At 52.6% G+C, this 12,049-nt stretch overlaps 1 protein-coding gene across 4 annotated transcripts in view; it reads right to left on the reverse strand.

Moving 5' to 3' along the window:
* ATG9B (autophagy related 9B) overlaps positions 1 to 12,049 on the reverse strand; it is a 411,143-nt gene that overhangs the window by 26,717 nt on the left and 372,377 nt on the right. The window lies entirely within an intron of this gene.

Genomic DNA, 12,049 nt, shown 5'->3' on the forward strand with positions numbered 1-12,049 from the left:
CCTACTATGGGCGTTTTATGATATTCTTATGACAAGTGTTCTAAAGTGATAACGTGTTTCCTGACTACTGCTTATGTTGCAGAATACTGAGTAACCTGTGTGTTATGTGTGACTACTGCTAGTTTGCAGGGTAACTAATGTGTAACGTTCTGACAACTGCTAAGGTAGTAGGATAGTACTGTTATGTGATGTTGGTCTAATAATTACGTTGTGTACAATACAGTATATTTTCATATAATCTGGTGTTGTGTTTCCTTTGTGGTGGGGATGTTGCGTCACGTGTGTGTGTGTTGTGCAAACGCTTTACGCATTGCCTCCGGGTTAAGCCTGACTGCTCGTGCCAAGCTACCAAGGGGGTGAGCAGGGGTTATCTTGGACGTGTAACTCCCTTGCCCTGACTAGAGTGGGTAAGTTCTGCCTGGCTGAGGTGCATACCCTAGCCAACCAGAAACCCCATTTCTAACAAGAGGCCATACCTGCAAGAGCAGATATGACCCTGCTATGTCTTTGTCGATTCTTACACATAGTGAGTAAACAGGGAAACCATTTTAAGTCCTTGTGCTGGGCACTGGTCAATAAGGGTTACCCAGCTACTTGATGACTTCACTGAAAATAGGGATGTTTGGTATCAAACATCTTGTATTAATAAACCCTTACTGATGCCAGTGATGGATTTATTAATACATGCACCCAGCGGGCATCTTAGAGGCGCCCCCTGAAAACCTACCAACTACCAGTGCGTGGACTGACTAGTTTTAGCCGGCATGCCACCAGCAGACATACTTCTGACCCCCAAGGCTGACAGCCTTTGCTCACGGGCAGTCCGAAACAAAGCCTGCTCCAGGAGACGTGTTTATAAACCCCACCAAACAAGATGACCTGCAAATCTGCATTCCAAGGGAGGGGGCTCAAAGAATGCTACCACCCTTGGTATGCAGATCTGGCTTCAACCAAAAGAGAGATGCCAACCCCCTACCCCAGGGTCTGTTTGGCATCCAGACAGGCAGGAGATTTAATATTCAGGGAGATGTGCCCACTCCTCAGGTCAGTCCCACCCCTAAGGTGAGCTGCGTGATGTGGACACAACATTTCAAAATCTGCTATCTTGGTGTTGGCAAAATTATGAACTCAGGGACAGGGTTACGGCCAATTTACACAGGAAGTGGTCATATAGGGTTTGTAGTGAGCAAAGGGGTAAGGAGTCTATTGGCTACTATCCTACACTCCCCAAAATCCCCAAAATTCAGTATTTAGGGGAGTCCATGGCACCAGGAAACCTGCTTCCTGCTGATCTACAAAGAAGGACAACCGAGCCGCAAAAGCAAAGAATGAGGAAGAAGCACCTGACTTGGCCCCAGCTCTGCAGGCCTGTCTATTGTTCCTGCTGATTTGAGCCAAAATCGACTTGTCCTGCAAGCTGCTGTGACTCCAAAAGCCTGGGAGCCTGCCCAGGAACTCCCCACCTCCCTGTGCTTCTCAAGACTTAAACTCACCTGTTGGTTCTCCTCAACTGGACTCCCTGCCCAAACCTGCAGCTTCTTTTCAAATGGATCGATCCCCATTGACTAACATTGGGCACCCGACAAATTACTACAGCTTTGCAACCGGCCGCCCCAGTACCACCCGGTGTGACCTGTTCGTATGGTCCCAACCCTTGCCCAATACTTACCTTAAATCCAGGAGATTATTGACTGTGTGTATTTTCGGATGTCAAACACTCCTCTCTCATAAGCCTAAGGCTGCTCGACCACACTACCCCTGAAAAGAGCATCTTGGGATTGCTACAGCAAGCCCCTGTCCACTGGTAAGGGAACCACTGGACTCTGCACGATATATTTTATTTTGATTTATCATATAAAGAGGCAGCATGCTACAATCCTCACACACCCTAGGAAACCTCAATCAAACCTTCAGCTTAATCAACTCAAAATGTTACACCCTAAGTAGGATCAAAAATAAAAATTGTTTAGTATGGGCTACATAGTCTTGTTTGCATTAGTTGCAAAAGAGACCAAATTTGGGTGGTCATTACAACCCTGGCGGACGGTGTTAAAGGTGCGGTAATACCGCAAACAGGCCGCCGGACAAAAAAAGGGAATTATGACCGTGGTGGAAACCACCAACATAGACAGCCACTTTAACACTCCGACCGCCACGGCGGTACAGACAAGTAGCGTGGCGGTCACTGCCAACAGACAGGCGGAAGACAATGTACCGCCCACAGTATCACAACCCGCCAATCTCCCACCTTTTCCGGGGCGGATACACCGTGGATAAAAACACGGCGGAAACAGCTTTTGCAATGGGAAAACGCTCACCTTAACACATCTCACGAGGAAGGAGGACACCATAGAGCCCGAATTACAAATCCTACCTGCCCTTGTCTTTCTACTCATCTACGAAGACCAGCACCGGCGGCGGCGAAGACAATGGTGAGTACTGCACCTACGACATAGGGGAGGCAAAAGTCAGGGGGACACACACGCAACACCCCCACCCCCACCCTCGCACATTACAACACACACACCAATGCATTTCCAAACATCTCAGTAACAACCCACTATCCCCCCCCCCCCCCGGAAGAATGCTAAGACAAAACGAAATCAGTTCAAACATTGTAATGTATCAAAATACAGTAAGCCAATATATACAGATATATATAAACTCATTCAAAAGTATATACATTACGAGAAGTAGTGCAGATATGCACATCTCAATGTCTGTGCACCACTGGGCCAAATTTGCATGAGCAAGGCCCACACAAGATACCTGTCCACAAACGGAGAGAACACTGCCGGGGCATCAGAGAGAAATACAACAGGCACCTCAGGGGGAAGGGAAGGGGGGGGCACCTCAGCCGGATTACAGCACCACGCCACATCCACGACGGGGCTCCATGCCCACTGATGTATCCTGGGGAGTGCAAAGCCACAGTCTCACAAGTCTCTACAGTGGGTGGGTTGCCCACTGCCATATCCTGGGGAGTGCAAAGCCACAGTCTCACAAGTCTCTACAGTGGGTGGGTTGCCCACTGCCATCTCCTGGGGAGTGCAAAGCCACAGTCTCACAAGTCTCTACAGTGGGTGGGTTGCCCACTGCCATCTCCTGGGGAGTGCAAAGCCACAGTCTCACAAGTCTCTACAATGGGTGGGTTGCCCACTGCCATCTCCTGGGGAGTGCAAAGCCACAGTCTCACAAGTCTCTACAGTGGGTGGGTTGCCCACTGCCATCTCCTGGGGAGTGCAAAGCCACAGTCTCACAAGTCTCTACAGTGGGTGGGTTTCCCACTGCCATCTCCTGGGGAGTGCAAAGCCACAGTCTCACAAGTCTCTACAGTGGGTGGGTTGCCCACTGCCATATCCTGGGGAGTGCAAATCCACAGTCTCTCAAGTGGATAACAGTCTCCACTGGTTCTGGAGGGGGACTGGTGCCCAGAGTGCTTCATCCTGTGAAGGACAGAGGTAGTGGATGGATCTCGCCACTGGTTCTGGAGGGGGACTGGTGCCTAGACTGGATTAGGCTCCCTGTGACAGTTCCTGTCCCGTCACTGTCCCAGCTGCACATGGGATAACGATGCTTGATGTGGCGGTCTTTCCCTGCTGCAGCGGTTCTCTGGCCTGTTCAGCTCTGCTTTGCCATGGAGGTCTCTGCCCTGTTCAGCGGTGCTTTGCCATGGCGGTCTCTGCCCTGTTCAGCGGTGCTTTGCCATGGCGGTCTCTGACCTGTGCATTGGTGTGTGGCCTGACGGTCCCTCATTGCCCAGCGGGGCTGTGGGTGCCGGAGCCCTCCTGGGCACTGACTCCGGTGGTGGTCTCCTGACCAGTGACGATACTTGTGCCCTCCTGGGCAATGACTCCGGCGGTGGTCTCCTGACCAGTGACGATACTTGTGCCCTCCTGGGCACTGACTCCGGCGGTGGTCTCCTGACCAGTGACGATACTTGTGCCCTCCTGGGCAATGACTCCGGCGGTGGTCTCCTGACCAGTGACGATACTTGTGCCCTCCTGGGCAATGACTCCGGCGGTGGTCTCCTGACCAGTGACGATAATTGTGCCCTCCTGGGCACTGACTCCGGCGGTGGCCTCCTGACCAGTGACGATAGTTGTGCCCTCCTGGGCAATGACTCCGGCGGTGGCCTCCTGACCAGTGACGATAGTTGTGCCCTCCTGGGCACTGACTCCGGCGGTGGCCTCCTGACCAGTGACGATACTTGTGCCCTCCTGGGCAATGACTCCGGCGGTGGTCTCCTGACCAGTGACGATACTTGTGCCTTCCTGGGCAATGACTCCGGCGGTGGTCTCCTGACCAGTGACGATACTTGTGCCCTCCTGGGCACTGACTATGGCGGTGGTCTCCTGACCAGTGACGACGGTGATGGCAGTGGTGTCCCGGCCGCCGGGAAGGATGCCGCCCTTCTCCACCTTGCTGCTCACACCAGGCTGTGCAGACTTCTTCGGGCCTTTCCCCACCTTTGGAGGAGTCACAGCTGACTCTGCAATCCCCCTGGGACCCCTGTGAGTAGTCTTGCCTCCAGGAGTCTTCACCTGGTCCCGTCGGCCACTTTCTAACTTCAGATTCTTTACAGGGGGTGGACTGGCAGTGCCTTGGCTCCGTGTCACACTGCCTGTCCTGGTGGCCGGTGCACTACACACACCTGTAACACGCACCACTGGTACTGGAGGCTTTTTGGCTGAGGCGCTACGACAGGACTGATGAATTGGAGGGGTGGGTGTGGGGGCAAAGAGGTCAACATTGCAGAGGGACAGTTTCTGACGAACACTGGGATGGGTAGTGGAGGGGGTCTGGGAGTGGAGGTGGTTGTAAGAGGTGTCACTTTAGGTGTTTTGGGTGCAGGTACTGGAGGCTGTCGTGAGGTGGATGGATGTTGGGTGTGTGGGTGCCTCCGTTTGTGTACTTTGGGAGGGGGCGTCACAGACACACTGGGAGAGGACACAGGGGACGTGTAAATGGGAGCGGGGTGTGGTGCTGGGTGTTCTGGTGCGAGTCCTAGTGCCTGTAGATATAGTGCATGCAGGTGAGAGTGTAGACGATACTGGGAGGGAGGAGGGAGACGACGACGAGGGGGACACAGTGGAGGCAGTGGATGTTGCTGTGTCTGCAGGTGGGTGTTGCTTGTGTGAGTGCCTGTGGGTTGTGTGGTGCCTATGTTTGCCTGAGCTTTCTTTGGGTGTTGAGGTGTATGCATGCTTGTCTGATGGTGTGCTTGGGACAGGCTGGGGTACAGGGGATTGGGTCTGGGTGGAGGAAGTTGGAGGCTAGAGACAGGGACAATGGCTGCCATCAGTGCTGAGGCGAGAGATTGCAGGGTTCGATGATGGGCAGCCTGACCAGAATGAATGCCCTCCAGGAATGCATTAGTGTGTTGCAATTCCCTTTCTACACCCTGGATGGCATTCACAATGGTAGACTGCCCAATAGTGAGTGACCTGAGGAGGTCAATGGCCTCCTCACTGAGGGCAGCAGGGGTGACTGGGGCAGGGGCTGAGGTGCCTGGGGCGAAGGTGATGCTCACCCTCCTGGGTGAGCGGGCACGGGGCGAACGCTGAGGGGCTGCTGGGAGGGCGGTGCTGGTAGGGGAGGTGGCAGCTGTACCTGTAGAAGTGGGGGGCACAGATGGTGCCGCCACCACAAGGGAGCTCCCATCGGCGGACGAGTCCGTGTCGCTGGTTGGTGATCCGGTGACCGACGTGAAGCTCCCCTCGCCCTCCGTCCCACTGGTGCATTCTGAGTCCGTGGTGTGGCCCTCCATGGCCATGTGGGATGCAGCTCCCTTGTGCCCCGGTGCCACTGTACCTCCGCCTGATGATGCTGATGCACAAAAGAACAGGGAGAGCCGAAAAAGGGGGAGGGGACGACAGAAGAAAGACAGGTTGAGTGCATGGCTTACCGTTGGCAGAAAATAGACACAGCAGCCCCCTGCACTACGCTGCGCTCTTGGGCTCTACAGATGCAGTTCCTGGGATATGGCCTACATGCCTATGGTGGACATCTGCACACATGGATGCCACAGGGGCATCTATACCTGTACTTGGCCCACTACTGAGGTGTGGTGGAGTGCCAGATGCCCTGCATTACGGAGGGGCCTAGCCTACGTATTTCTGCCTGGCCTAGGTACACCCACAGCTCTCCTCCCCCACCCAGACCCCTCAACTGCGCGCTACGTACCCAGAAAGAGGTTGTACTCACCCCCTTGAGTCTGCTGTGATGGCCTCAAGCGCCCATCCAACTCCGGGTAGGCCACCGCCAGGATCCGGAACATCAGGGGGGTCATGGTGCGACGGGCACCCCTCCCACGTTGGGAGGCCATCCCCAGCTGAGCCTCCGCCTTCTTCTTGCTCCAGCGGCGAATGACCTCCCATCTCTTACGGCAGTGGGTGCCCCGTCTCTGGTGGACCCCCAGGGTCCGGGCTTCCTTGGCGATGGCACGCCAAATGTCCTTCTTCTGGTGGGTGCTGACCTACATGACATGCACAAGGGAAGAAGAGAAGTCATTACCAACTGCACCGTCGACGTGAGTGGCCCCCATCCCTACCCTTGTCATGTGGCACATGCATTCACAGTCCTTCATGTTCCCTGAACTCTGCCCCCTTCCCCCTTACAACCAGCCCTCTCCACCCAGTCCTAGCCCATACAACGTGCTCCCTGTGTACTTACCTGTTGGTCTGGAGGACCGTAGAGTAGCGTGTACTGGGGAGGACCCCGTCTACTAGCTTCTCCAACTCCTGAGCAGTGAAGGCAGGGGCCCTTTCCCCAGACGCAGCAGCCATTGTATCTTCCAGACCGAGGTCACAGCAGCACTTGCAGTGTAGGTCCTCTCCTGTCGAAGATCAGTTATCGAGTGAGTGATTGAACAGATAGAAAATGGCAGTCACGTCCGCGGCGGTGACGTCCGCGGCGGTGTGTATCATCACCGCCGGCGCACCTCGTCATTGGCTCCTGGGACCTATAGGGTCCAATGTTAACCAATGCAGCATTGCGCCGCGGTCTACGACCGCCTACCGCGACGGGGTACAATGCCAGCGCAGTGACCTCACATTCCCATTGTCCCAGTTTAGAGGTCAGGCAGCCGCCATTTCAGGGGCCCACATGGCTTCATTTACTACTGCGTCACACATAGCTAGGCCTACACTCACCACACATACAGGAAGGGTTTTGTGTTTGGTGTCGTGTTCTGTGCATCTGTGGGTACATACCTGGGAATTTGTTGACTCTGTGGTCGCTGTTGTCCTTCCTAGGCACCGTCAGCTGGGACATTTAAGAAGATGGCGGAATCCTCCGGTGTACCGACCGCTGGTGGACCTGTTGACAATGGAGGAGCGACATTTACTCGTCACCTACAGGTTTGACCGTGCCACTATCCAGGAACTATGTACCCAGTTGGAGCCAGACCTGATGTCACCAATCCGCCATCCCACTGGAATCCCCCCTGACGTGCAGGTGCTCTCAGTGCTCCATTTCCTGGCAAGTGGGTCTTTTCAGACAACAGTGGCCATGGCATCAGGGATGTCCCAGCCTATGTTTTCCAACGTGTTGTCCAGAGTGTTGTCTGCCCTGCTGAAACACGTAAGGAGATACATCGTTTTCCCTGAGGTGGAGGATTTGGCTACAGTGAAAGGTGACTTCTATGCCCTTGGGTATATCCCAAACATCATAGGTGCTATTGATGGGACCCATGTAGCTCTGGTCCCCCCCCACAGGAGTGAACAGGTGTACAGGAACCTGAAGAGTTATCATTCCATGAATGTACAGATGGTATGTTTGGCAGACCAGTACATCTCCCAGGTAAATGCTATGTTCCCTGGCTCAGTGCATGATGCCTACATCCTGCGGAATAGCAGCATCCCTTATATGATGGGTCAACTCCAGAGGCACTGTGTGTGGCTATTAGGGGACTCTGGTTACCCCAACTTGTCCTGGCTATTGACCCCAGTGAGGAATCCCAGGACCAGGGCAGAGGAACGCTAGAATGAGGCCCATGGGCGGACTAGGAGGGTGATCGAACGCACCTTCAGCCTCCTGAAGGCCAGGTTCAGGTGCCTCCATATGACAGGTGGTTCCCTATTCTACTCACCGAAGAAGATGTACAAGATCATCATCGCCTGCTCGATGCTTCACAATCTTGCTTTGCGACGCCAGGTGCCTTTTCTGCAGGAGGATGGTCAAGATGACGGTGTTGTGGCAGCTGTGGAGCCTGTGGACAGTGATGAGGAGGAAGCTGAGGATGAAGACATCGACAACAGGGAGTCAGTCATACAGCAATATTTCCAGTGACACACAGGTGAGAACATTGGCATTTTTACCATCACTTTGACTTTCACATGTCTACCTCTATCCTGTCTGTCATTTCATAGCAGTATTTGGCAACTGAGTTGTACCTTTCCATTACGGTTTCACAGGTGTGGTTACCAACGTGTGTCATCTGCTTGCATCCTTCAAGGACTTGTGATGTGTGACATCGGTATGTTGGCTTTACAATAGGAAACGCATTATGACACTGTCATTGATAATACATATTTACTACATCACAGACTGAATCCAGATTGTTTTGTGGTTCAAGGGTGTTTATTTAAGTGCTCAAAAATGGAGGGGGGTTGTAATTTGGTGATGGGGGACGGTGGAGGAATGTCCATGGCAGAGTCCAGTCCATTGGTCACACAGGTGCACTGCCCATATGGGCATAGGAAGTGGAGCTGGGGCAGTTAAAGTATGGACAGGGTAACAAAGTGGGACAGTGGGAGGACAATCAGGGTGGTCTCATTTCCTGGTGGGGGTCTTGTCATCTTGCTCTGTCCTGTTCCTGGATCTCAGGGCCCGCTTGCGTGGTGGTTGTCTGTCTGCAGGGGGTGAGGTGCTGGTGTGGTGGTCCTGTGGCGGTGCCTCCTGTCCACTAGCGCCGGTGGAGGTGGTGGGCAGTTCATCGTCCAGGCTAGTATCAGGGGCCCCTTGGTGTGCCACGGTGTCCCTCATGGTGTGCTGTATGTCCTTCAGCACCCCTACGATGGTGCCCAGGGCGGAGCTGATGGTCCTGAGCTCCTCCCTGAAGCCCAAATACTGCTCCTCCTGCAGGCGCTGGGTATCCTGAAACTTGTCCAGGACCGTCGCCATCGTCTCCTGGGAGTGGTGGTATGCTCCCATGATGGAGGATAGGGCCTCATGGAGAGTGGGTTCCCTTGGCCTGTCCGCCCCCTGTCGCACAGCAGCCCTCCCAGTTCCCCTGTGTTCCTGTGCCTCCGTCCCCTGGACTGTGTGCCCACTACCACTGCCCCCAGGTCCCTGTTGTTGTTGGGGTGGTGGGTTATCCTGGGTTCCCTGTAGTGGTGAACACACCGCTGATTGACCTGTCCTGGGTACGGAGGTATGGGCCCACTGGGTGGGTGCTGTGCTGGTGTTACCAGAGGGTGGAAGGTCAGTGTTGGGCTGTGCCTGTGCGAGGGGAACCGACTGTCCCGAGGCCCACGATGGTCCGGGCTGGTCATCAGGATCCAGTAGGGCAGAGCTGCTATCGTCACTGTGGGCCTCTTCTGTGGGTGGAGTGCAGTTGTCTGGACCCTACGGTGTGGTGACGGTCCTTCGTGATCCTGCAGGGGCATAAGAGCATGATTATTGCATGTGTGTGTGTCATGGTGTGCAATGGGTGGCTCACCGTGTACACCAGTGCAAGCATTCCTGTGAGGGGGCTTGTGTGGTGATGGTTAGGAGGTTGTTATAGGTATGTGCAGTGAGCATGCTTTAGTGAGGGGTGACCATGCTTAGTTGTGTCATGCAGGGCTTGGTGTTGAGATGGGTGGCTTGTGTTATTGGTACATTAGTGAGGAGTTTGAGTGATAGGGGAGGGGGTGAGGGTGGGGGGGTGTGATAGCATGCAGGTAGGGTGGGGGATATGATAGTTAAGATTTGACTTACCAGTATCCATTCCTCCACCGACTCCTCCGAGGCCCTCTGGATGCATGATGGTCAAGACTTGCTCCTCCCATGTTGTTAGTTGTGGGGGAGGAAGATGGGGTCCGCCGCCAGTCCGCTGAACCGCAATGTTGTGCCTGGAGACTGCTGAACGCACCTTCCCCCGTAGGTCGTTCCACCTCTTCCTGATGTCCTCCCGATTTCTTGGATGCTGTCCCACAGCGTTGACCCTGTCCACTATTCTGCGCCATAGCTCCATCTTCCTGGCTATAGAATTGTGCTGCACCTGTGAGCCAAAGAGCTGTGGCTCTACCCGTACGATTTCCTCCACCATGACCCGGAGCTCCTCCTCGGAAAACCGGGGGTGTCTTTGGAGTGACATGGGGTGGTGTGGGTGATGTGTGGGGTGGTGTCAGTGTTGATGTGTGGGGTGGTGTCAGTGTTGATGTGTGTGGTGATGTGTGTGGTGATGTGTAGTGGTGTGTATTGTATTGTGAGTGTAATGTTGTATGGGTGATGGTGTTGTGTGCCTGTGTGTGGTGGGGTTCTCAGTTCCTGTGCTCTCTGTCTCTCTGGCATTCGGTCGTGAATTGTGGTCGTAGAGGTTTGTGGGTGATGTGGGTGTGTGTTTTATATAGTATTGATTGTGTGGGAGTGGTGTTTGTATGTGTATCAGGTGTGTGTATTTGGAATTGTCGAATGTGGCGGTGTTTTGGAGATGTGTGTGTATTTTGAGCGCGGCGATGTGTACCGCCAATGGAATACCGCGATTGAAAGACCGCCGCGTGGATTCGTGGGTTGTAATAGCATGGCCGTGTTTCTGTTGGCGTGGAGGTGGAGGTTTTGTTTCCGCCAGTTTATCACTGACCTTTGGTGTGGCGGACTTTTGTGGGTGTCCGTATTTCGGTGGATTCGGAGATGTGGGTCATAATAGCTGTGGCGGAATTCCGCGGCGGTGTATTGGCGGTCTTCTGCACGGCGGTAAGCGCCTTTTACCGCCAATGTTGTAATGACCCCCATAATGTTATGTGAGGGTTGTTTTGAATTCAAGGATTCTGCAATAAGCTACATTAACCACTTTGCAACTAGGCCTTTCCCCCATTGTGCTAAGCTTTTTTGGGGCAATTTAGGGTAGTTTGCACTTAAGCCTCCATAACATTTTGTCCACATAAGCCACCAACACAAATTCTTTTTTTTTTTTTTCCAAATGGGAAAAATTTTGAATAATTGTTTTAAAACAAAGTGTGTTTTTTTTTCCCTACAAATAGCATCAAAGAAACTTTTGTGGTGCTAAAATCACCAACTTTCAGAAACAGGCAGACTTGGTTCAGAAAACCTGTAGTTTTAAAACACAGTTTTGGCATTTTACTGGCAGATAACCAATTTTTCCTGTTTTTGTGCTTTCAACCTCCTTCCAGTTTGTGGTGTAAACAGGTGTGAAACCCATGGTAGGTCCCAGAAAACTATACAGTTCTGACAACTAGACAGAATGCAGAAGTCAGCAAGAGGTCATTTGTGTAGCTCCTTTAAGGTTTACCCACAGAAATCAAGGGTTGAAATTAAAAACATTGAAAATTAGTAGCAAAAAACGGGCATTTGTGACAATGTTTTCATTTGTAACTTCCCATCATGATGGCCGATTTATAAAACCTGTATACCATTGCATCTGCTAGACCCTTCTGGTTGGGGGGATATATAGGGTTTGAGGGTTTTCTACGAACACGAGGTACCCAGAGTCAATAAGTGAACTGTACCTTGCAATGGTTTTTCATTGTGTATCAGGTATAGAGCAATTCATATGGTAAAATATAAAGATACAGGGAACCTATGTATTTCCGAAATGGGCATACGATAGAGTTTAGAAGCAGGGGTTATTTGTAACCTCTGAATTCGTGGGTACCCATATTGGCATGAGAATAGAGGGTATTTCTCAAAATGACTTCTTTCTTACACACTGTCTTACATTTGGAAAGTGCAAATGGAGAGAAATACTATTGGTAATAACATTTGTCCTACTATTCTGTGTTCCTCTAAGTCTCCCAATAAAAATTGTACCTCACTTGTGTTGGTAGGCCTAGTGGCCACAACAGGAAATGGCCCAAAATGCAACATGGGTCCATACATTTTT

This window comes from Pleurodeles waltl, chromosome 10 (assembly GCF_031143425.1).
Source record: "Pleurodeles waltl isolate 20211129_DDA chromosome 10, aPleWal1.hap1.20221129, whole genome shotgun sequence".
NCBI lineage: Eukaryota > Metazoa > Chordata > Amphibia > Caudata > Salamandridae > Pleurodeles > Pleurodeles waltl.